The sequence below is a fragment of the Grus americana genome, chromosome 15 (genome assembly GCF_028858705.1).
Source record: "Grus americana isolate bGruAme1 chromosome 15, bGruAme1.mat, whole genome shotgun sequence".
Taxonomy (NCBI): domain Eukaryota; kingdom Metazoa; phylum Chordata; class Aves; order Gruiformes; family Gruidae; genus Grus; species Grus americana.
In genome coordinates, this window is record NC_072866.1 from 14,246,534 (window position 1) to 14,269,030 (window position 22,497).

At 43.5% G+C, this 22,497-nt stretch overlaps 1 long non-coding RNA gene across 1 annotated transcript; it reads left to right on the forward strand.

Moving 5' to 3' along the window:
- The first annotated feature begins 2,047 nt into the window (after nucleotides 1–2,047).
- Nucleotides 2,048–12,575, forward strand: LOC129213524 (uncharacterized). Its single transcript, XR_008579461.1, has 2 exons — nucleotides 2,048–2,439; nucleotides 11,436–12,575. It is a non-coding gene; the product is annotated as an uncharacterized LOC129213524 (long non-coding RNA).
- The last annotated feature ends 9,922 nt before the right edge of the window (nucleotides 12,576–22,497 follow it).

A 22,497-nucleotide genomic window follows, 5' to 3' on the forward strand; every position in this document is an offset into this window, starting at 1 on the left:
GAAGTCGGTTGTCAGACTTGATTTGGAGACTGAGCACCTGGGTTAGGAAATCAGGGAACCACTAAATATGTTCTGCCCCAGGGAAAGCGCTCACCCTCATGGTGGCTGGTGATGGAAGAGGAGGAAGGTTTTTCAGCATGCTCTTATGGTTTCAGACTTGAACTTGGAACTGTTTGTTTTTGCTACGCCACCCCTTCCGCCCTAGTTAATAGTCAACTTTGAAACCCAGCTTTATGTCCCATGTGTTTGATTTACATTTCAAATGCAGGGCCAGCAGGGCAGGCTGTCTAAATCACTTGTCAGCACAAGGGAAGGAGGTGACACAGTGGGAGGAAAAAGTGAGACGCGGCTATGGCCCAGTATAAACGCTCTGGCAGCTGGGCAGTGCTGTTGCTGGGAGAGTCCCCAGTAAGAGACAACTGCTCACCTTGCTCAAAGGTTGAGGTCTAACCCAGGCAACACACAGGGACCGGCTTGTCGCCTTTGATTTACACTCAATTCCTCCAACACTACAACCCTGCATCCTGTTTTCCTTATCCGCTGCAGCTGTACATGAAGGTGAGGGCTTGAAAAGACCTAGCGAGAAGAGTTTCTTTTGAAACCAAAAATAGCCCGTCATGATTTTATTATTTTTTTTTGGTCAGCATGTCGCAATCTTATATTTATCACCGATCTGTAGCTGAATTGACATACAGGAAACCTATCTAATCATGAGTCGGAGGGCACAGGGCAGAGCAAGTTCACCGGCCACTCTTGAAAAATGTCTGGCTGGAAATATCATTTTCAGCTGCTCTTTGATGAGGTAACATCAAGGAGCAGAGTGACTGCACACACCACACAGGCCAATGCCAAATGGTTTGCAGGGCCAGTCAATGCCGCATTGAGGAAAGGGGAAACATTTGCAAAATCCGTCAAAAATGAATTAGATGTGTTTTCAAGCAATTACTTTCCAGACTGTTTACTCTGAATGACACAAATATGATCGGCCTGTCCTTAGAGACCTTCACGGGCTTGACCTGATGGATGTGGTGATGATCCTGCCCTCACTGATGTTGCCTGGAGTCGTGCGTGCGCTTGTTTCGACAGCTTGGGAGCAGCGCCTTGCTGGCTGCCGTGCGCTGCCCTGACGCATTTGTACAACAGGATGACCTCTTCCTTTCATCTTTTTAAATTCAACACAAGATCCTCAGGCTGCAGAGGGAACAACCCCTCGTGGAGATGGCAGGTGGAAGAGCCAACGCGGAGCCGCAAGCCCAGCACCGTCAGAGGCCAGCGTGAGCATCGGCCTCTCCAGCGAGCCCACCCCCGCCACAGCTTTACTGGAAATAGCCACATCTGCTGCTTGCGAGCACGTTAAAAACTACCTGCCAGGTTCAGCCGACGTAAATCCCCATAAATTCATTCACCAGCCTTATTCCCGGAGAACTGCTGCTTAATGCTCTGTTTCTTCCTAGCTGCAATTTCTGTCAGTTTATTTTAACGACGGAGCCTTGCTCTCAGTTTCACCACACACGTCCTCTATATTGCTAAAAAGGTACCGATGAACATGAGCTGTATTACCAGAAATCACATTCCCGTTCCTGTTTCCTGGCTCATTTCTCCCCCATTTCCCATTACTTTCCTATTTTAAGACTGCACGCATGACATACCTGTCAGCTAGATCCACTCAAATATTTATCCAGTAATTTAATCAGTGAATTTTGTGGTAGTTCGCTAACTACATTGATGATTTTCTCCTCACTCACATAGCTTGGGTTGCAGCGTGTTATGCAGCTGGAAGGCTGCAGGTTCACGGGATGTATGAACTTGATGAAGTTTATAAACTGTAAAGAATATCTCCTTTTTCTCGCATCCCCGAGGCCTGTGAGGAGCTGCATGCTGTGCTGAAGGGGAAGGGGAGGGCGCCCGGCATTGCCGACACCTGGGCATGGATGTGACCCTGCCTCAGCCCCAGCAGTGGGCCAGCCGCTGGCACACGCTGAGGGAAAAGCAAACAGAAGAGGGGCAGAGTCCACTGAAAGAGAGAGTGAGGGATTTTAGCTTTAAATTTCAGAGGACACCCCCTTTTTTACCCCCTCCTAATCCCTGACCTGCCTAAAGCCTGTCATTCAGGAGAGACAAACTACCGTCTTTCCAGGAGACTACTCCTCGCAAAGCAAGCTCTTCCTGAAGCCAATCCCAGCTGCCAGGCTAGAACAACTTGAGGAGACACACCAAACCTCCAGACTAGGCTTTTGAAGCCCACCGTGATCCCAGGCTGGAGCACTCCCAGCCGGAATGAGCTCCCCAGAGCCAGGCACCCAGGCTGAGCCCTCCCAAGCATCCCCCCAGGGCTGGCAAAAGCCCCAGGGCCTGGTGGTTTGGTCAGTCAGCCCTTTCCTCACCTCAAGATGGGGCCTCAAGGAAAGGGAGGAGCGAGAAGTGGCACCCTTTTATAATGTGAGTAACAGCTCAGCAATATGTTCCCTCGGGGCAAGGCATGCTCCACACTCAGTGATTTCAAAAGAAGTTTAAAAAAAAAAAAAAAAAAGAAGAAAGAAGGAATGAGGAACTAAACACACCCTGTAGGTAGGTTCTGGCTTCCCCTGGGAGAATGATAGTGTAAACCTCCAAACAGTATCTGTTTAATGTGTTATAAACAGCTTTTCCTTTTTCTTATTCCCCCTCCTTAAACCCGAAACCACTGCTTCTTTACCAGATAATGCTCTGCCTTGACAGGATGGGAGAGATGTTGTATATGTATAGATATAGATACTCTATCATTTATTTCCATTAATAGGTATTAAGAACAGGGATAGAAAAGATAATCTCACTCTGTTGCATCCTGTGCCCAGTCTCCAAGAATCCTGTTACTTAATGTTTGAAACATCCTTCGGAGGTAGATGAATATAATCGCCCCCGCTCATTCCTGGCTCTGGAAACGGCAGCGCTCCCAGAAACACGCTTACCGCAAGCACGGGCTTTGGCTACAGCAATTCTGCACTTAACGTTCACATGCTTAAGGGCTTTGCTGGACGGACTGAGCTAGTGTGCTTGATATCTTGCAGGATAGAGTAGGAAGGCAGAGGGAGATTAAGGATTTTATCATGTTCCCAGGAAAGTTCAGTACAGAGTTTCATTGATTTCTGTGGAAGAGAAGCTGTCCCTAAATAGTTTGCACAGCTGGAAAAGAAGCCCAGGAGATCCCAGTGTCCCGTCCTTTCCTCTAACCATTATGCTACACTTCTCCTTGAAGAAAAATGGGACATGGGGGAATTTACACAACTGTGCAGGCTGCTCCAAAAAGAAGCAATATTCTTATACAATAACTAACATAAATCTATAATAATTACATAATAGTATAACTAATCCGCAGTAAACTCTGCAGAAAGGCTGCATTAAGCGTAAGTGCAAGGCTGGAGCCTGAGCCTTTCAGAGTACCTTGGCAGTCTTAACAAAACAGCAGATAAGGAGAGATTGATACAACCTTGTCAGAAGCGTGGATTTTTTTTCCCCCTGTAGTACCTATACTTAGCTGAAATTCCAGAAGTGATTGCATTTTACTTGTGTGTATCTCCTGCAGAAGCGGCACAAGCTGTATTAGGAAATAACTTCAAACTTATCGAAATTCAAAGCATTTTTAGTATATCAGTAACCTCAAACAGTTCTTGCTAATTGCTGAAGTAGTACTGCCTTCACTTCTCAAACAGCATTAGCTGATTTTAGCCAAGCTAGGAATATAAAAACATTTCTAGGCTGGAACATCTCCTCTTAAGACTTTTGTAGATGCGGTCAGACTTGGTAGCTCAGTGTGCCCTGGTTTTCTCAAAGCTCTCTGAAAAAATTATAATAATAATTAGAGTGTATTAGTTAGTCCTCAGGGATAGCTCCATTTTCCATGCATGTAACCTTTACTGCTTTGGGATGCAAGCTATTTGTTTTGGCAGCCTGAAACAGCCCAAAACTTCACCGTGATAACCATTTTTAGTTTGGCCTGTAGATTTTTTTTTCTTTTTCAAATACATCTGTCCTGAGAAGTCAAATTCCTGATTTTATCTTGCACCACCCACCCTCTTCACTTACAAAGGGGATCGCAGAACAATCCCTCGTCCTCTTGCCTTGCTCCCTGGTTTTCCCTTGCCTCAAAGAGACTCATGTTTCTGTTTCACTATGTCTGTGTTAAATACTTCTGTCCCTGAAATTTCTGGACTTTGAGGTAGGGGGGTTTCCATATTTATTTCCATATTTATTACCTTGCAATACCTATATTTAATTTACAAGTTTTAAGGACAAGGAAAACAACACAGAAATAATTTCCCTGCCTGCCAGCTCTGAGTATCACATGTAGGATTTGGGTTGTTAGTTATTGCATCATTACTGGGAAGAGAGATGCTGTTCTTTGGACTTAACAAAGCTGTTGATGATGGGTGTGTGCATGAGAAAAGAAACCAGCTCTTTCCTCCATCCTTTTCTATTGCTTTCAGAGGAGAAAATAGCAAAAACATCTCTGCAAGAAAAATCATTCAGTCTAGCTGGCAGTGGTTTGCCATTCAGCAGGTTCATTCAGGCTATTTTCATGGGTGATTCTTTTTTCAGATGTCCAGCATCCAAATATAGCAGATGTGGGTGTGTTGTGTCTTTAAAAAGAGAAAAATAGCCATTTTGATGAGGATGGTGGGACTGATGCAAAGTGCAGAGTGAGACCCTCAGTTGATTTTGATCTTCACATCATCCTAGAGGCAGCTGTGGGGAGGCTGTAACTAAATTATAGCAGAACCTGGGGCTATTCCATGTTGTACCAGGACCAAGTTCAGCCCAGAATCTGTGTTAGGTAGAAGTGATATAAAATTTTTGTCTGCCTTTGCCCTGTTCCTTTGGAATGTGTCCCCCATGAGTTACATAGCTTTTGTACTGCGTGCTCTCATCAGCTGCCCAAGTGCAATTAGACCTGAGCAAGCCCAGTGACAGAGGGAAGAATTATGTTGAAGAATTGTCGTAGGAGTGCTGGGAAAGTGGCAGAGATTTGAGAGAGACTGTAAAAAATGCCTCTGGTAAAACATGTATTTCTTCACCAGTATTTTAGGTGTAGGAACAAAATGATGTTGGGTGTTTCTTGCTTCTCACAGAGTGAAGAGCTGTTCCTTCAGGTTCATCCCAAATCATCTGTGTGACTAATTCCCTCTTGGACTTAGCAGGGAGAGACTCGTTGGCCTCTTACACAGAGAGTTAGCAGGGATTATTTGGTTTATCACAGTCAGCTTTCCTACGCTCCAGAGCCGCTCTTACTCCCAGCCAGATGTTCAGAGGTGGGCCCGGCATCTGTGCGGTGCTTCACTAGACCCTCTGAGTCCTCGCTGACAAATACCTGCAAAAATACTTTTTATCCGCCTGGCTTGTCACGGGAACCACACAAAACTGCTTCACAGGCTGGATTCGGTTACTTGGCCAGCTGTGGTGGGTAGTCAGCGACTTTTCTGGATTTTGAACCTCGGTCTCCTTGAGGCACTCATGCAATCGCCCCGATTTGCTGACAGTCAAGATTGCTCAACAAACTATGCTGCTTTTTGGGAACCGATGCATAGATATTCTTCAGTAATATTAATGGGTTTACTCCTGTGATTAGGAAGAAATGAACTTTAAAATAATAATTATTAATATATTACTATCAATATATTTCATATTTTAATATTTCCAAATACATCTATTAATGATTTAATGTTAATTCCTAGCTAATCAAGATCAGATTTCTTTGCTTATGGGCTTTGCTCAATTGAAAAGTCTACTGCTTCTGGGAGTTACATTTGAAATAGACTTGCTGGCTCAAAACCTGTTTGTTTTGGTTTTTTTTTTTTTTTTGGGTAATTACTATTGTTTTCAACATCCCAGTCTGAGGAAGTGTTGGACTGATCTTTCCTAGCCATAGCTGGCAGGCATCCTGTGTCATCTGAGGGAGGGTTACTGGTGAGTACAAGCAATGCCACATCACAGGCTTCCCTGTGTGTCAAGGGAATGGTTTCCACCACACACATAATGGCAGAGTGGCAATTAGCCCAAGACGGGCGGGTGACACCACTCAGTCCTTGTCCTGGCCACAGGGACACCCAGCGCTGGGGTGGCCGGCAGCTGATTTCTGCACAGCGGAGCAGCTGGCTTTGGGGCTGCCCTCCCATTTCCTCACTGTCCCTGACTCTTTTCTCTGAGGAAAAAGTCTATTTTGCCCCTCATATTTAGAAATTACCCCGGTTTTATTTAAATCTGTCATTTCTTATCCCCATGGTTACTCTAATTCAACACCGTAAAGAATTTGCCTCCTTGATGATGTCTAGGAAATGTCTTTGTTTAAACCTGCTCTGCCAACCCACGGACATAACCTAAGCTCTCAGATATCCGTTTCCTTGCACACAGGTGTCATTCCTCTGGATCTCTTCAGTTCTACCGCTAAACTGTATCCCATTTATTCTGGTTATCTAGAAATCCTCCCTTCCCCTCCAGCTCAGTCCACCTTTCATCCCGACCATCTGGAAGACTGCTGTTAGGCAATGCTATCTTGGTCTAATTTGTAAGAAATAATTGATTTATTACTGCTACATACCTTTCCTGATTTTCCTGGGCATGGCAGAAATAACAGGCTGTTCCAGTCTTAAAGAACTTCATATAAATTGCATTCACATACAACATATCTCAGCGATAACGGGACCTGAGCTCAAAGGAAGCCGCATCATATCTTAACTCTCTGGAGTTTTGGGGGGTTTATTTTAATAATATCCTGACTTTAGCATATACAATCCACGGTATTTGCCAAGCTTAAAACAACAGCCACAGGAGGATCCTGTCGTACGTTTTGCAACCGGTTCTCACATCAACAGAGCGCTGATCCTGCATGGAATTCATTCCACATTTTATTCATTATCTGAATGAGTTATCAAGACAGCTCTCTGCCTGGCTGGAGGTACCAACATAGTGCAGACAGATTTTTTCCCACAGAACTCTTCGAAGCGATACTGTCAGCATAGCTATATTTAATGGGCTCTAGCCATGCAGTCAGTCTCTCAGTGCAGAAGAAATAGTTTACAATCTCTGAAACCCTACACTCCTCTCTGCCACGGAGCAGGAAAAAGTAACATCTACCGTCATTCCTTTTGCATGTCGCTGGATCCAGGGGGAAGGGAAAGCTAATAAGACAATGAGGACATTGAAAACAATATTCTAAGAGGCAGAGCAAGGCAAAAAAAAATGAAAAAAATCAGTAGTCAACATCTGCAAGCAATCTTTAACCACAGCTAAAGACTGCCTTTAAATTCACATATGTCATGCCCTACTTACCTTTCCTTTAGGCTTAGTATTAGTTTAGAAATAACCTGTGATCTTCCATATATCATTGCTATTCCTGCATGAAGAGTTAGGACAAAGGCTATTGCATGCAAAGAGATTTCCTCCCAGGTTAAATGCCGTTAGGCAGAAAATAACTGACATTTTGGGAAGATAACGTAGGGCAGCTTTATGTGCCCTCTGAGTTTTCTGTGGCGTACCCCTGCAGCATGCCTGAGAGAGCTTTGTGCCACACGCATTAAGGTAAAGGTCATCTGTCCTGAAGTGATTTCTATGAAATAAAATTGCCTGTTTTCCAATTTTAAAAAAAGGTCCAGTTCATGAGTATGGCAGAGAAATGTCATTACATGCTGATGTGGGGACTGAGGTAAGTGGCTGGGTAATGGTGTGACCTTCACTTCACAGATGAAATAAAAGCCTCTTGGGGTGTGGAAGAGGGGCTGGTGAGTGATGTCTGTGAAACTTGGGGCTGGGGTGTGGGTCTGCTCGGCACTATGCATGACATAAACACCATGGGGGGGAAATAGTCATTTTAGTGGGGTTTGGCAGGATTTAGCATCAGAACAATGACACTGATGAAAAATAAAATGACCAGGTGACACAATACAGCAGTGACCAGAAGGATGGAGAGCGCCTTAGCTGGGAATGAGCAGCGGCACAGCCGCGTCGGGCAGCTCATCATGATTGAAAATGCAACACGGTCATGGCAGGGAGAAGGTCAGGACCTTATATAAGACATCTTCCATCTCTGTAAGTCCAAAAATCTATTTCCAGTGTCTTATTGTTAGAAGTGTTACTGAGTTGGGAAGCGTGGGGGTCTTGAAATACAAACACCTAAAGATCACCTTACAGCGGAAAGCTTTAGGACCAGTGTTTGCTACCTCTTACCATGCTGTATATGGTATGCCTGCAAGTCCCTTTAAAAAGGTCATAAATGGCACCAATTTTAATTGCCCAACTCAAGATTTGCCCTTCTACAAGGCATAGGTATAAAGTTGACTGCTCTTGTGACACAGTTTAATTCTTAATTCTTCAGTAAAACAGGAAAAAATCCAGAGCCTTCTTGCCCACTATGTCCTCCTCCTCCCCCCGTTAAAAAAAAAATACCAAATGTGCAGGTTATAAATAACGCGAGTTATCTAACATTTCACCATATAAGGAATAAGCAGAACTGGAAATGCTGATTTCTTTTTTGCCTTTAGCATTCAAATTAAATGGACAATGTAGCAAATTGAATATTGCCAGCAAAAAAGGCTTATGTGTCATTCCGGTGATCTTCTGCCTTGCTCTGTGCTTTGTTGGCCCATTCGCTGGTACTTCAACAGCTGAGAACCGTAAGTTTGACATTATATTGCTAAAACATATCAGTCTCTGACCAATTTGAAAGCAAGGGAAACAGGGCTCCTCCACTCTTGTCTTACGTCCCATGTAAAGGTAGGGCGCACATAGAAAGGGACTGTTTGCTAAAGCTTATGGGACATGTATCTACTCGCCAAAGACTATCGTGAACTCAGTAACACCATCTTCGTTGCTGTCTTTAGCCAGAGAACAGATATTTTGAGGGCAAGCACAGGCAGTTAGATCTCTTGCCATATAGATTAATCTTGGGTTAAGGATTGAAGATAATCTAGGGCTAAAATTGGAGCCTGAAGGAATTGGTTGGTTTACACCATTTTTTTCCTTATTAAATAGTGGGTGTCCTTTCAGACCCCTTTACCTGATGAACAGGAGCTGATTCAGCTCTGGCAAGCAGTCCCTTTCCCTCTGCATTGCTCCTCTGAAGCCTGAACTGGCCTCATATGGAATTAAAGAATTAAAGGAGGAGATGAAGATATGAAGCTGTTCTGAGCCTCTCTCTCTCATACAGGGCGATATCAGCTACTGAAAAGCAGTTTTGTATCCCCTGGTAACACCAGGCTCAAGAAATATTTCACGAATGAAAAATCTGGCTACCTGGTTATTAACAGTCCAGCACTCACTTTCAGTTATCTCCTACCCTATTTGCTCACAACCAGGTATGAAAACATTTCTGTAAGTGACTGAAAATAATGGAGAAATTCACTGATTTTGGAAGCAAAGTGAGTTAAAGCAATGAACCGCAGTACATGTTCTTTATGCATGTTCAGCAGCATAAGGAAACTGTGGGAAGCTAATTTGCAAGCCTGTTTACTGAATACCTGGAACAACTCCCGTTTCCCGTTTAAATTAGCTACAGGAAGCCAGGAGTCTAATTTGCTTCTCCAGTACCTGCTTGTTCCACTCATTTATGTCCTTACCCTCATGCATTTTAGTAGACCATCTCTCCTGGCATTTCAGATGTTTATTGCTCCATTTCTAGTCCATAGTAGCCTCTCCAGGGAAAAGTAAATGCAGACTGCTAGCAGACCGGGCTGGCTGGCTTTGTACCTGCTTTGCACTATATGGGCACATGCAGCTACTTGGAGTTCAGGAGAAGAGCAGGTCAGGTTCATAGCATCCAACAAATCCCTGGGCCAAAACCAGTATGCAGCTCTTGCAAAAGCCCAGACTTTGAGGAACAGTCTCCTTTTTGCGGTTAATGCTAAATTTGTTTGGTATCCGGAGATGCCTGGATATCCAGTGTTAAAGCACATGATACCTAAGCAGAGTAAGAGTAGTATTTAAAGTAATCTCTTCCACACACATCAGCATCTCAAAGCTTCTTTCCAACCTCATCTGCTCAGGGCTAACCCAAGCTGCGAAGAAAGACTCATGTATCAACAATTTTGTCCTCTCCTTGGAAAAGGAGGGGACATGGCTTTGGGTGTGAGAATTGCTCACGGAAAATGTCCTGGGTTTAGTGCCTGTGCTCTGGTCTCCAGAGCCTGCGAGCTTGAAAGCTCAGCTGTGCGTCTCTAACCAATTACGGGCTGTGTTAACATTGCTGCTTGCTTTTCCAAAGGTAGGTTTCTCAATGGAAAATTGTGAGAAGTGTCAATAAATAATGACAGTTTTAGGAGCACTGGGCCAATGTTTCTTCTTGCCTATGGACGTATTTATATAATGGTTCTTCATCATCTATGGCCTTTTCTCAAACAAAAGTCTACTTGGAATATACTGGTAATGTAGGCCGTGGAAGGTAAATGCCTCTTGTCTAGCAGTTGAGAACTCTTGTTTACTAGGAGTAACATTTGCAACAGCACAAAGCATGTTGAACAGTATTTTAAATGCCTTCTCCAACCACTGTGGATAAGAGACTGCCCCTCCTATTAGAGGCTGACTTTTCAAATAGAACGATAAATGCCAGTTCACCCTCATATATTTTCTGCATTTGTTTGTTTGCTATTGACAAGAGAAGAAAATTCCTTTATTCTTTTCTCTCCTCTCCTTCCAGAGAGGTCAGGATTTATCCCTGAATGATTACATGATCTGTTTCATGCTAATTAAATAGAAAGTAAGAACTATCGTTTATGGAGTCCTTAAGCACAGAGGTCTTATTTTACATTTCAGTACAAGACTGAAGGAAATGGAAAACATTATTCCTTAGAGAACTGAGATATAAAAACACTGGGAAATATTCATGTAAGCAGAGCATACAGAAATATCTTTCATTTATGTTCCCGTTTGTTAAAACAAAACGGTACTTTTTTAAGCAAATGATGAAAATTGAATACTTTCCTCACAGTAGGAGTATCACTGGTGTCAGTCCTATAGACAAAATGACCATCTCCCTCCTGGCCCTGGAAAACATCCTTTACGATACAGTGGAGTCAGAATTTGTCCCAGTAGGTGACCTGTCTTCTTAAAGCTGTTGTAATTTGCTCATCATTCTCCTTTAAAATAATAATTTAAAGTAGGGTTGGATAAAAAGAACTGTCGTTCTTCAAGTCTCGACGTCTGATCCACTGTTTTGACTTTTTTAAGCACATATCATTATGTCTTCCTCAGATACCATACATAGTGAATGAAACGTCTAACCAGTGGTTAAGAACGGCATATTTTTAAATCAATGCTGAGCACTAAGTAGTTCAATGGAGATCTAATAAAAAACCCCAACCCAACAGCTAGCAACCTGCAACCTGCAGCTGCTTCTTTTGCTTCCTCAATGATTTAGGATTAATTTTACAGGCTTTATTACATTACATGATCTCACCCTCTCCATTTTCCAGGTGGATGAAAACATGTTCATTGAAATGATCTTCCCGTGAAGCTGCAGAACTGCGTTTAGTGGGGGAAGAATGGGACATAGGTGATAAATGTTTCTAGGACTGACTCACCTAGCTCTTGATACTACTGCTAAATTAAATTACAGTTCCTATGAAACCTGCCTGGAGAGAACAATTTTAAAGCAATTCTCATGGTAATCAGTGGAAGGAAACCTTGGGATCAATCAAAGTACTGCTGGAGAAGATGAATTATGGAGAGACTTTATCTTTAATTGACTTTGGATATAGTTATAGGTAAAATCCTCTTCTTACCTAAGGTCTTAGTTGACATACATGAACAAGTGATTCAGTGGAAGGTGTATGGGGAAGGCAGCAACAACCCATGAATGCTACATAAAATAGCCAAAGCCGTTCATCTTAGTGACAGTTATTAACGAAACACCAGAAAGCTCCTTTCTCCAGTGGATGGTCTCAGTGAGCTTTGGGATATCAGTGCAATCACCCATATCATCCCCGCAGAGCAAATCGAGGGTGTTTTCAACGATAACACAGAGTCGAATGAAGCCATTACTGCGAAATTTCACAGAGTTTGGAAAACTAGACTGCGTGAATGTCCTTCCTCCAAATGTGGGAAACACTAGCTCAGCCATACTATCCTCCATGGCACCTTCTTGGAGGATTGTGAATGTACCTATCAAAATCCCTTCGATTTCATGGTTTTTCACTGGCTACTGATACCAATGAAGTGCTTCAGGAATCCTTCCATGCCCAAAGCAGCTGTTTTGCACCTGGTTTTATGGGAAACTGTGAAATGAGATTTTCTCAAGATTTTTGGGGGGTTGAGGGTGGGACAAGACCTGGTGAATTTAAAACAACTATATGAAGCTTTATTACTCAAGGAAAATCATACATTCTGGAAGAATTCATTACTAGAAATCTAATGAACTATCAGGACCTCATATTTCATGTTTTAATCTTTTACTGATTTCCAATAAATATTTTTAATCAGGAAGGCTAGCTACGGTGACTAATCTTGGAAAAAATCTTTCATACCAAGAGTAAGTCACAAAAGATTTGCTTTTCTGTACACAAATAACTCACAGAGAATAAACATAATACTATAAACTGATTTTCAGTTATACAAAATACTGTGCTAAGGCTGCTGGAAATTTTTCCATCAAGATGGAAACTGGATTATTAGTTGAACATTTTTATTAGTATCTGCTTTAGTTACATTTCCATTTTCTGTTAGAAAACTGATATTTTTTGGCTGCAAGATCTTCCCTCCTCCAGTTCCCAATGCAAAAATGTCCAACCATTTTCTGCTAAACAGGTTTTTGGCTTTCAGGTTTCCAAGAAACGAGGCAAATATATCCACTCTATCCCTTGTCTAAGCCACTTGATTTTACTACGGCACTGGGTAGGTTCACAGCTCAGTAGAACAATAGTGTGCAATGCATGCCAGCAGATATGCGGGAAAATCATGTTTCTGCCCCCACAGCTTGCAGTCTGCAGAGAAGAAAGGGAGAGGAAGGAGAAAGAGGAAAGATGTGCATAAGCAGACCTGTAGTTATATTTTATGAGCCCAGTTGTTCTTTCCTGCATAAGAACTCCAGTGAGAATATATGCTTTGGGGTGAAGTTTGGAAGAGGATGATATGGGTGAGGTAGGAGGGAAGAATGGTGGAAAAATAATGGTGGAAAGAAGAGAAGGAAATGTGTGGAGAAAACTGACAGAGAGACGGGAGAGATCAGAAGAGGGCAAAAAAACGGCACAAGTGAGGAGAGCAATGGTAGGTGGTGAGGGACCTGAACAGATAGGATGGAGCAGGACGGAGGGGACCCCACAGTCAGTGTCACTGCAAGGAGGAGAGCAAAGCCTGGGGTCTCAGAGCTGAGGAGGTGGCAGGGGACCAGAGCCATGCCTCTCCTCATGGCTGCTTCCAGAGAGGGGTGTGTGGGGTCACCCAGTTTTGTGTCCTGGCCAGGTTTCTCTAGGAGGGGAAGGCAGGAACTGGAAGCCTGTGACTTTTCATCCTCCCCATCCACTGCTGGGACAGCAGTGTTGGTCCTCTGGCAGATGAGCGAAGTGGGGGCTGGGAGCTCTCGGTGGGCTTCCTGTGGGGAGCAGAGTACAGTGTACGGTGTGATTAAACTGGTAGCTGCAGATAAAGCGTTTACTGCAGTGGACAAAGATACACAGATGCATTTCATTCTTCTAGTATTAAATCAGTAACAGGCAGCGCGGCTGAGCAAGCCAGACGATCCTATTACATTTCAAAAGGTAGCTCTAAGGATTCATCTTCCCCACACTCCGTGCTCCCATATGTTGTGTGAATGAGATGGCTTTACTGAAGCTACTATCTCCTATTGGCAAGATGGGTATATTCCAGGAAAGCTATTAAGTGAAACGTCCAAGTCTGATTTCGATGGTATTTTTCCTCCCCCCCACCCCTCAAAAGCAAACTTTCGTCTCTCTGGCTGTCTCGTGTATTAGCACACATGAAAATTTTACTGATATGAATTACATAAATCCACCGGAGAGGCTGTTCTGCAGTAGCACAGAATAGGGAGGCTCTATTGTAACACAAAAGAACATCATGGATGAATGAATATAACAAAACAACAGAAAATCATTAATAGTCCACAGGCCAGCTAAGTGTTCCGACCATAATTTATTCATATTTGCTTAGATTTCTCTTCTGATTCTGACTAGACATAAATTAGGAAACCCGTTCAGCCATATCATAGATCCCAGGGTGAAATGCAACTTAAAAACTGATGACAGAAGTGCCTTCTCTTTGGTAATTCCCACTGGCCTTAGGAAAGTGACAGACATCTTGTGGTGAATTGCATCCAAGTGGTGTAAGATGTCGCCACCTCTCTGGCAGTGGAAGATAGCATCATTGGTCCAGTAGTCCCCAAACTTCTGGTGGCCTCCTCCATCGCCTTGTTCATACTGATATGGCTCAGACATGGTGGAGAAGTAGAGTGAGGAAGAAAAGAGGGTGAGGGGAAGACCCTCACTGGGCAGGTCCTGGGGTGCTTGAGGTCTAGAGGTCAGGTCCCAGATATTCAACATCCCCTGGCAGAGCACAGGCAGCCTGAGAAGACTTTCACAAGCAATGGTGGAGGAAAGCCCCATTCCAGGTGGGTGTCTGGGCAGGGTGTGCTGCTGCTCCTTGCATACCCAGCCTGCAGGAGGAAGCAGAAATGCCAGGAATGTTCCTTGGAGCAATGATGAGCCAAGTAACAGAAACACCTGGTCTTAGGCCATCTCCCTGAAGCAGGTTATGGGGAAAGGAGCAGCCCTGGCTCTCACCAACACTCCCTGGTAAGTCATTGAATTGCTCCCCAGCTGTCCCCAAGTCACGTTCACTCAAACACCACTTAGACACACCATTAAGGTCTGTTCCTCAATAAACATTTCCCCTTTTGGGAGGAGACAGAGCCCACCCAAGTCTGGCCAGACGGTGAAAATTTGCTCTGTACTTGGCTGGCTGAGTCAGATAGAAGAAAAAATCATTGTGTGCATGAAAGTCCTTTTTGTCTTGTGTGTGGGGGTGGGGGGCCCTGCTGGCATTTCGATGAGCTTTTCTGTTTTCTCGCTGAAGATCTCATTTATGTGCCATGCTCTATTGATAAGCTAGGGACACTTCTGAGAAGCCTCATATGGAGACAGTCCCATTTGTTTCCTGCAGCATGGGCAGACACAAGTAAAGGGCTGCACCATCAGACTTTGCAGAAGATCTCTTGCTTGCAAGGGATTTGGGATTTGGTTCCCAATCTGGCTAAAACAAACAACCCCTTCTTCCCCCAAAAGGAGAGATCAGCACAAATCGGTGGGGAGAGGTGGTGCTGGCTCACAGAGCTCCACAGGGGAAGGAGGTGCATTTCATATTCATGGTCTTTCCACCATATAGGAGGACAGCTGTGACATTTGAGTGATAAACATGCTGTTAGTGCTGGGTCATGAAAATCAAAATGCAAATCTACTTTTTGTGTGTAAAGTGCTTCCCAAGGGCTCTTTATGTTCACTGGACACTTTAATTAGTTGGGTAGGACCACTGAAGAGAGCCTGGCTTATATTTTAGGTGAACATACTGCCACAAACCCCTTTAAAGTTAACAAGCCTATGGCATCTTCAGCTTTCTAACTGAAAACCTTCCATGTCTGCTGGAAGAAACAAGGGGAGCATATGTGAGGGAAGAACTGAAGTGAAATTTGAGCTGAGTTATGGAGTGGTTTCACGGTCATCTTCCCCTCCACTGAGGTGGTCAGAAAAGGATGTTAGTGTCAGTGACACTCTCCAGCTAAACCTCTGCTCCTTTCCCTGGACCAAAGCCAAAGGCAGAAAGGCAAAACCAAGAGGCCATCAATGCTACAGCCCTGCCAATAGGCATGTAGCTGCGCACAGACAGGAGACCACGAGACGTGATGGACAAAGAAGAATACATGCTGGCAATGAGCGCTTGATTCACATTTTAAACAAAACGCAGCAGGCGAGTTTCCCAATGAGTTCAACATTTGGTCAGGGGATATGAGTTCCTATAAACATATTTGTAGTTATGCTAGTGACTAAGTCAACCTCCTCCTCTATCAGCAGGCTAATAACAGCAGAGGAACAGCCAGCCTGAGCTGTTCTGGGAGTCACTTTCCCAAATGGAAGGAGAGGGTTGCCCAGAGGGTGCAGGTCAACAGCTGCCTCTGCTGTTGAGGCCAGGATGGGGCCAAGGCAAAGAAATAAGAGACGCCACTAAGATGAAACTTGGATGACTAGGTTGCTTTGGTGATAATTGGCACATAGGATCCTAATTGCTTTAGGTGACTGATGACATTATTTGGAGTGGCACAGGTAGTCAGCAGCCTGGTTCTCATGGACTTTGAAATCTGAGCCACGGCACAAAATGTTGGGCTGTTCTCAGCTGCTGATCATCTTTTCAGCAAGGCAGTCCTGATTTCCAGGCCTCTTTGGAAAAATAGGTCTTGAGATCTGAGATTAACATTTCCCAAGACATCTAAATAACTTAGGGGCCTATTTTCTAGTATTAACATTTTTTAGCAACAATAGTTGTAGCTTGGATGATAGATTATTGCTTTTGATTAAGAAATTACCTAGGTAAGTCCTCCAAAAAGCCGTGCAGCTATTGTTCCAAACTACTACTGGATTTCCGAGGGGTTCTGCTACAGTATCCTCCACGTGGGATCCGTGGTTCTCCATCCCCAGGGAGCAAGAGACCACCCTTCTTTCTTGATGGCTACATGGATAAGCTCCCAAATTTTTCTGTCTTGAAGTATGAGATCATGGTACAGAAGAGGCTGAGAACTGCTGGTCTATATTTATAATTTCCTATTTTGTGCCAATCCTGTTATCATTCTCCTAATATACAGCACTTTTATCTTCCCAGGGGTCTACTTCCTTTGAAATATTTTCTTGGTCGTTTTTTTCTTCTTCGCATTTTTGCACTGACATCATCTGATTGAAAATAAACTTTTTTATTTTGTTTTGTATAAAACTGGCATTTTTGAAACAAGATATTGCTACATTTCCTAGGACTTAATTGTATTTAGGTCTGATTGTTCTTTATTTAAAATCCATAGCTAAATTCCTGTCGACCCAATAAGAGCAAGTTCTATAAAGAAAATGAAAAGATTTATAGGATTATGAGAAGAATGGAATATTACATAGGCTTTTTCTAAAATGAAAAGAAGTAATTAACCAATTGGATTTGGTTTGCATGGCCTATTTATCTATCAGGTATTGTGAACTTTTCGATACATTTCCCTTATTCATTTCTAATTCCCTACTGAGCCAATAATATTTCCAAAAATACTTAGACAGAGGGTGAATTCATTGGTGTCCTACTAAATGATAGCTTGTCTATATTTTTATGATCCAGTCGCAGTACGAAAGTTAGCATCATTAAAAAAAAAAAAAAAAAAAGATGCTGAAATCTATGTAATTGTTCCCCTGCAGTATCTAGGCCAGAGAGTGCAAATCACACCATACAGAATCCTCCTGGGAGAGTCAGGTGGAGGAGCAGGAAACCAAAACACAGCAGCGCTGCGCTGTGCCCAGCAGCGATGTTGGTAATGACAGTCGTTGTGAGGACCTCTGACATCACCAGTCACTCCCAGAAATGCAGTTAATAAATATCTATGATGAAATTGTTGCTGAGTCACTGTATAAATACGTCCCCTTTGGCCTCATCAGGGCAAATAGGAGCTGACCACTGCTCTGCAGGTTTTGGTCTAAACCAGTTTGCCATTGAGCAGGTCACCACAAATGTAATTCGCTGTGAAAGGGTACTCAAAAACAAATTTTGGCTTCAGTGACTGCATTAGACATTAACTGTGTGGCTGTAGGTGCAGTCAGATGGCTTGCTACCTAATAACCAGAGCGGGATTAGAGGTAATTTAAAAAAAAAAATCTTTGGAAAATGCCTAGATGGGGAATTAGTATCAATTTTCCATTACAGAGGAATTAATTAGGAGACCATGAGACCATGGTAAACTCCCTCTCTTGCCCACTTTACTTGTCATTCTGGAACCTGTTGCTCTTTGGGTGAAGAGCTGTCCCTTCCAAGGCATTTCAACGCCACGGTGGGTCCCTGCCTTTGTGCCTGGTCTCCACGCGCTGCCCTGACATGAGTGGTTCACAACGACAGCAGTGAGCAGACTTAAAACTGTTGCAGCCTGAAACACATCCCTTGCATCAGAGATCCTGTGTTGCAAAGGAGATACCACATTGGTCAATGTCCTTAGTGACCGTCGACTTTTAGAAAGTTGTAGCAATAATCAGTGTTTGGTGGCCTGGCTGGCAGCTGGATCGAGTGCTGATTTACCCTTCCCATGTGTGGGGATAGGTCCGCCTGTGTCTTTTGTTCTAAATTTCCATTTTTCTCCAGTAACGTCAGCCACATTTGGATTACCAGGACACAGCGTGACAGTGTAACCCTAAGGACAGAGCTGCTTCTGACCCAGGGCTGAGCGTTTCTGCTTTTATTTTATTTTATCCAGGAGCGATGCTGTAGGAAGTTAGTATTAAAGTCATGTCAGTTGTTCACTGAATTCCCCAGTAAGTCCTTCAAGCAGGCTTTTTTATTCCTCATGGACGTGCTCACACACTAGACCATTAAGTTTCAAGATGCCAACACTGAAATGACCTTTCCAAAGCATCTGTAGATAGGCCATCCTTTTGTTCGTCTCACTTCTCCCACCCCTTGCCATTCCTTAAGCCTCCAGAGAAATGACACTGTGAAAGATTGCATGGAAAACAAGCAAGGAGCTGTAGAGGCAGCTTTCACCTGCTGTGAGGTGCACAATAGCCAGAGGCTGAAAAGACTTTCTTGATTTTTCTAGGAAGAGAGTCCCATGTGAGCTCTCAAAATAGGACTTTAGCAAGCCAGAGCTGAATTTCATCCCAGTCCCACTCTCTGCTGGAGAAGGAAAAACTTGATATTATTAACGTAAGAGGTGAGGTTAGCTCAGGAATCTGTGCCAGAAGAGGCTGAAATCCCTGCTGTACGTTTTGGAGAGCTGGAGGATGATGGTTACAGGATGGGGTAGGTGCCCAATTCTACTGAGTTTCAGCTGGAACTGAATGGCTAATGTGCCCTTGAAAATCCCAGCCTGCAATTCCTCCCTGCTGCAGTTACAACAGCACAAAGACAATGTGGTAATGTCTGCTGTGTTACAGAATCTCTTTATCTGAAAAAAAAAGGAAAAAAAAAAAATCCTGTCAGACTAATCAGGGAATTAGCAGTATTACAAAAGTGCTCCTCACAAATGCTAAAATGCAGACATGACTCAGATTAATTTTCAAATCAGGAGACTTATCTTTCTGGTGTGTAGCACTAGCCTGTAAGAGAGGTTTCTGGCTTTAATACGGATTTGTTTGGTGGCACTTGGCAGAGAAGCAGAAAGCTTTTTTTTTTTTTTTAAAAAATTATTATTTCAAAATCTACTGGAAAGGATTTAGCAGCCTTTTGGAAACACTACATTTTCTCTATTTTGGGGAGATTTTTGACCTTTCTTAAAGACTTTAATTGTCCAGGATTGTCACATCTGATTTCTTTAAATACCCATAAGAGGAAAAACTCACAAAGCAAATGAAAGGTTAGTGAACTTTGCTTTATTTTGCTCACAATGCGAACTTTCAAATGATTGGAAAATAATTTCCTTCTATTTTGAATGATAGAAGTTAAAGATAGGAGTGACCTATTAGATCACTGTGAGCATTTCCTTGACAATGCGGTTCTGTTTCACTAATTGGAAGAAAGGAACACAAATTTCGGAGGCTGAGCAGTTCCAAGGGCCAATAGTGGTGTACGGAGACCCTCATCGCGAGGAAGACCTGAGCCAACTCAGCAGGGACCGGATGCCTTCACCACCCGCCTTCTGTTTGGTGGCCTTATGAAATGAATGAGTTGCGTCTGTCCGATGTAGAGTGACCGGGGATGAATAGCACAAAAAGCACAACTATGACTGCTCCATTTATTGGCTGTTTTGGCAGCATGGCTGAATAGCAAATGGATGTGGAAACTGCTCAGAAACTCCCAAACAGGGACCTAGCTATGTGGAGGAACCTGCACTTCCTTCACCCTTTGACATTTTATTATTAACTACTAATTTTGAAATACATAGTCCATTTGATGAGCACAAAGAGAGCTAGCTTAGCACAACAATCATCTTGTTGGTTAAAAACACTCATCTATGCTCCAGTGCTCACATGATGAAATTTGTTTTCCACAATGTTTCCTGGGCACGGCTTAACCAGAGGATAAATTTTTTAGTAGCTTTTTTTTTTCCCCCCCCTAAACCAGTATTACACTGGCAGAATGTATTTCAGATGGCAGGAAAAGACTTGTTCTTGTCCGGTTTGGAAGTAATCATGGAAAAGTTTCTTAGCATATCTCAAAACTGGAACAAATTGTTGCTCTGCAGTGTGCAGCTCCTGCCCACTGGCTCTCCAGCAGCTCCTTGGGACAATCCCATTCAGTTCGAGGATTTTCCATGGACAATCTGCCCTGCTGTTTAAAGGTCCTTAAACAGTGTCAGAGGGTTTTGCTTTCTCTACATCTCCAGAGGGTGACAGACACAATTACTGCTATTCTGCTTAAAATTTATCCTGAGCCTTCAGGGCACTTTATTGACTTTGGCTGAGGCCAGCTCAGTGCTACTGCATAGCAGAGGTGATGTATAAGACATACATTGCAGGCTGTCAGTCCAATGCACTCCAGAAGCTATGATGGCACCTCCTCAGTGAGCTGACTGAGTGTTAGGTATTCAAACACTGTTAAAGTTAATCTTCATAAAGCTGAGCTGTATCCCATAAACACCAGCAGAGACCTATCTCTTCTTCTCATGGATCCAGAATAAAATCCTCATTCTGAGATGGGAGAGGAGTCGGATACCGTCCCAAGTGTGCCATGGGTGGGGAGAATTCAGTGGGAGCCAAACTGTCAAAATGTACCAGTTACAGCCAAATGCAAGAGTTGCAGAAGTAGCTGTTTTCTTATCAGAGATTTGAGTGTTATTTGCAGAGTTTGGATATGTAATACAGCTGTAGAGGATCACATCTGAAACGTAGTAAGATCTAAAGAGGCTGCGGTTGTTCAGGCATCATTTTGTCACTGGGAATGTCCTGTTGGGTTAAATCCAGACCCGTGGGCCACACTGCATCAGCAAGCACTGAGGAGTGAAATGGAAAAGAGGAGGAAGCCTGTCAAGGGGTGGGCAAGGAGGAGGGTGGTGTCCAAATGCAGCCCTGTGTCTTCGTTCAGGTGGTCCACTGGACAGGACATGGGCACGCTGACTCCACACATCCTTCACGTGGCCTCCACTGTGGGGCTTTCTCTTTTTTAAAAGCAGTTTTTCCTTGGAGGCTGTCTCTTTGGTATCACTGCTTGCCCCAAGAGGGGCAGTTCCCCATGCCATAGAAGACACGGCTAATGTAGAGCTTTTCTCAGCAGCTTGGAAAGCAAGCTGATCTCACTGTATGTCCTTGGTTCTCCTCCCGGGTGGCCAAATCCAGGTCATGGTTGAAAGAAGAAACAGATCCACATGTGCTGAACCCCATGAGAACTGCAAGGCTACAAGAATTGAGAAATGTAGGGGTGGAAAGTCCAGCCTCCTGCTGTCTCAGGTATCATACCAAATAGCCCCCCACTGATTTAGAAATGAGTTTCTCTCTGTCCCCTCTTGCTCCGTCTCTCTTGAGGCACCAGGGAAATACATGAAGACGCTGTGCTAAGGCAGTTAGCTTAGCTCTGCTGAAGCTGTATGTCTTGTGGGGAGTCAGTCCACATTTGTTCTGAGGCTGGGAAGACATCTCCATGTGTTATCTGGTGCATCTGACAGACTTTGGAGGTAGTCCCCCATGTTGTGGGGTAAACACGACACAGATGGAGATTTATTTCCATGTTTGTAATCCCTCCTTAAAAGACTCGGATGGAAGAAACAAACATAATGACAGAAAAACCCCTTTTATCCTGTGCATGCCCATTTATATGCCTGAAGAGAAGTGCCTGGTGACTTTTGAGATGCCTTTGAAAACTTTGGCCAAACTATTTCTTGAAAGGCCTTATAAAGGATTCAGTCTGACTTGGAGTTTTCCCAGCATGGTCTTAGCTGCAGAGCATTTAATTCTCTTGAAATAGGTAGAATTCGTTTAGTCCTTCTGTATTCACAGAATTTTGCATGTCCTAGAGAAACCCCTCTATTTCCTAGATTTTGAGAATGCTCTTCTCTAATAAATTTCTGCTATATTTATCTCATCATGTGTATTTTCTCCTTGTTATTCTTTGCCCTGACACAAGTTGCTTTCGGGTGGGTCAGCCCTTTGAGCTCTCTTGCTTTCCCTCTGTTTTCCCAGTGTTTCTTTTGAAGTTTGCAAGAGCACACATTTCACCTTGGCATTTGGCAGCCCCTTCCCCTCTTATCTTGTATTCACGAGCTTTTAGAAATGTCCTGCAGTAGCCTTCCCTGGCTGCTGGGTGTCTAAGTCTTTTAATAGTTCTGCTAAGTTTAATTTTACTTGATTTTGCTGCTTTGTTTTTATATGC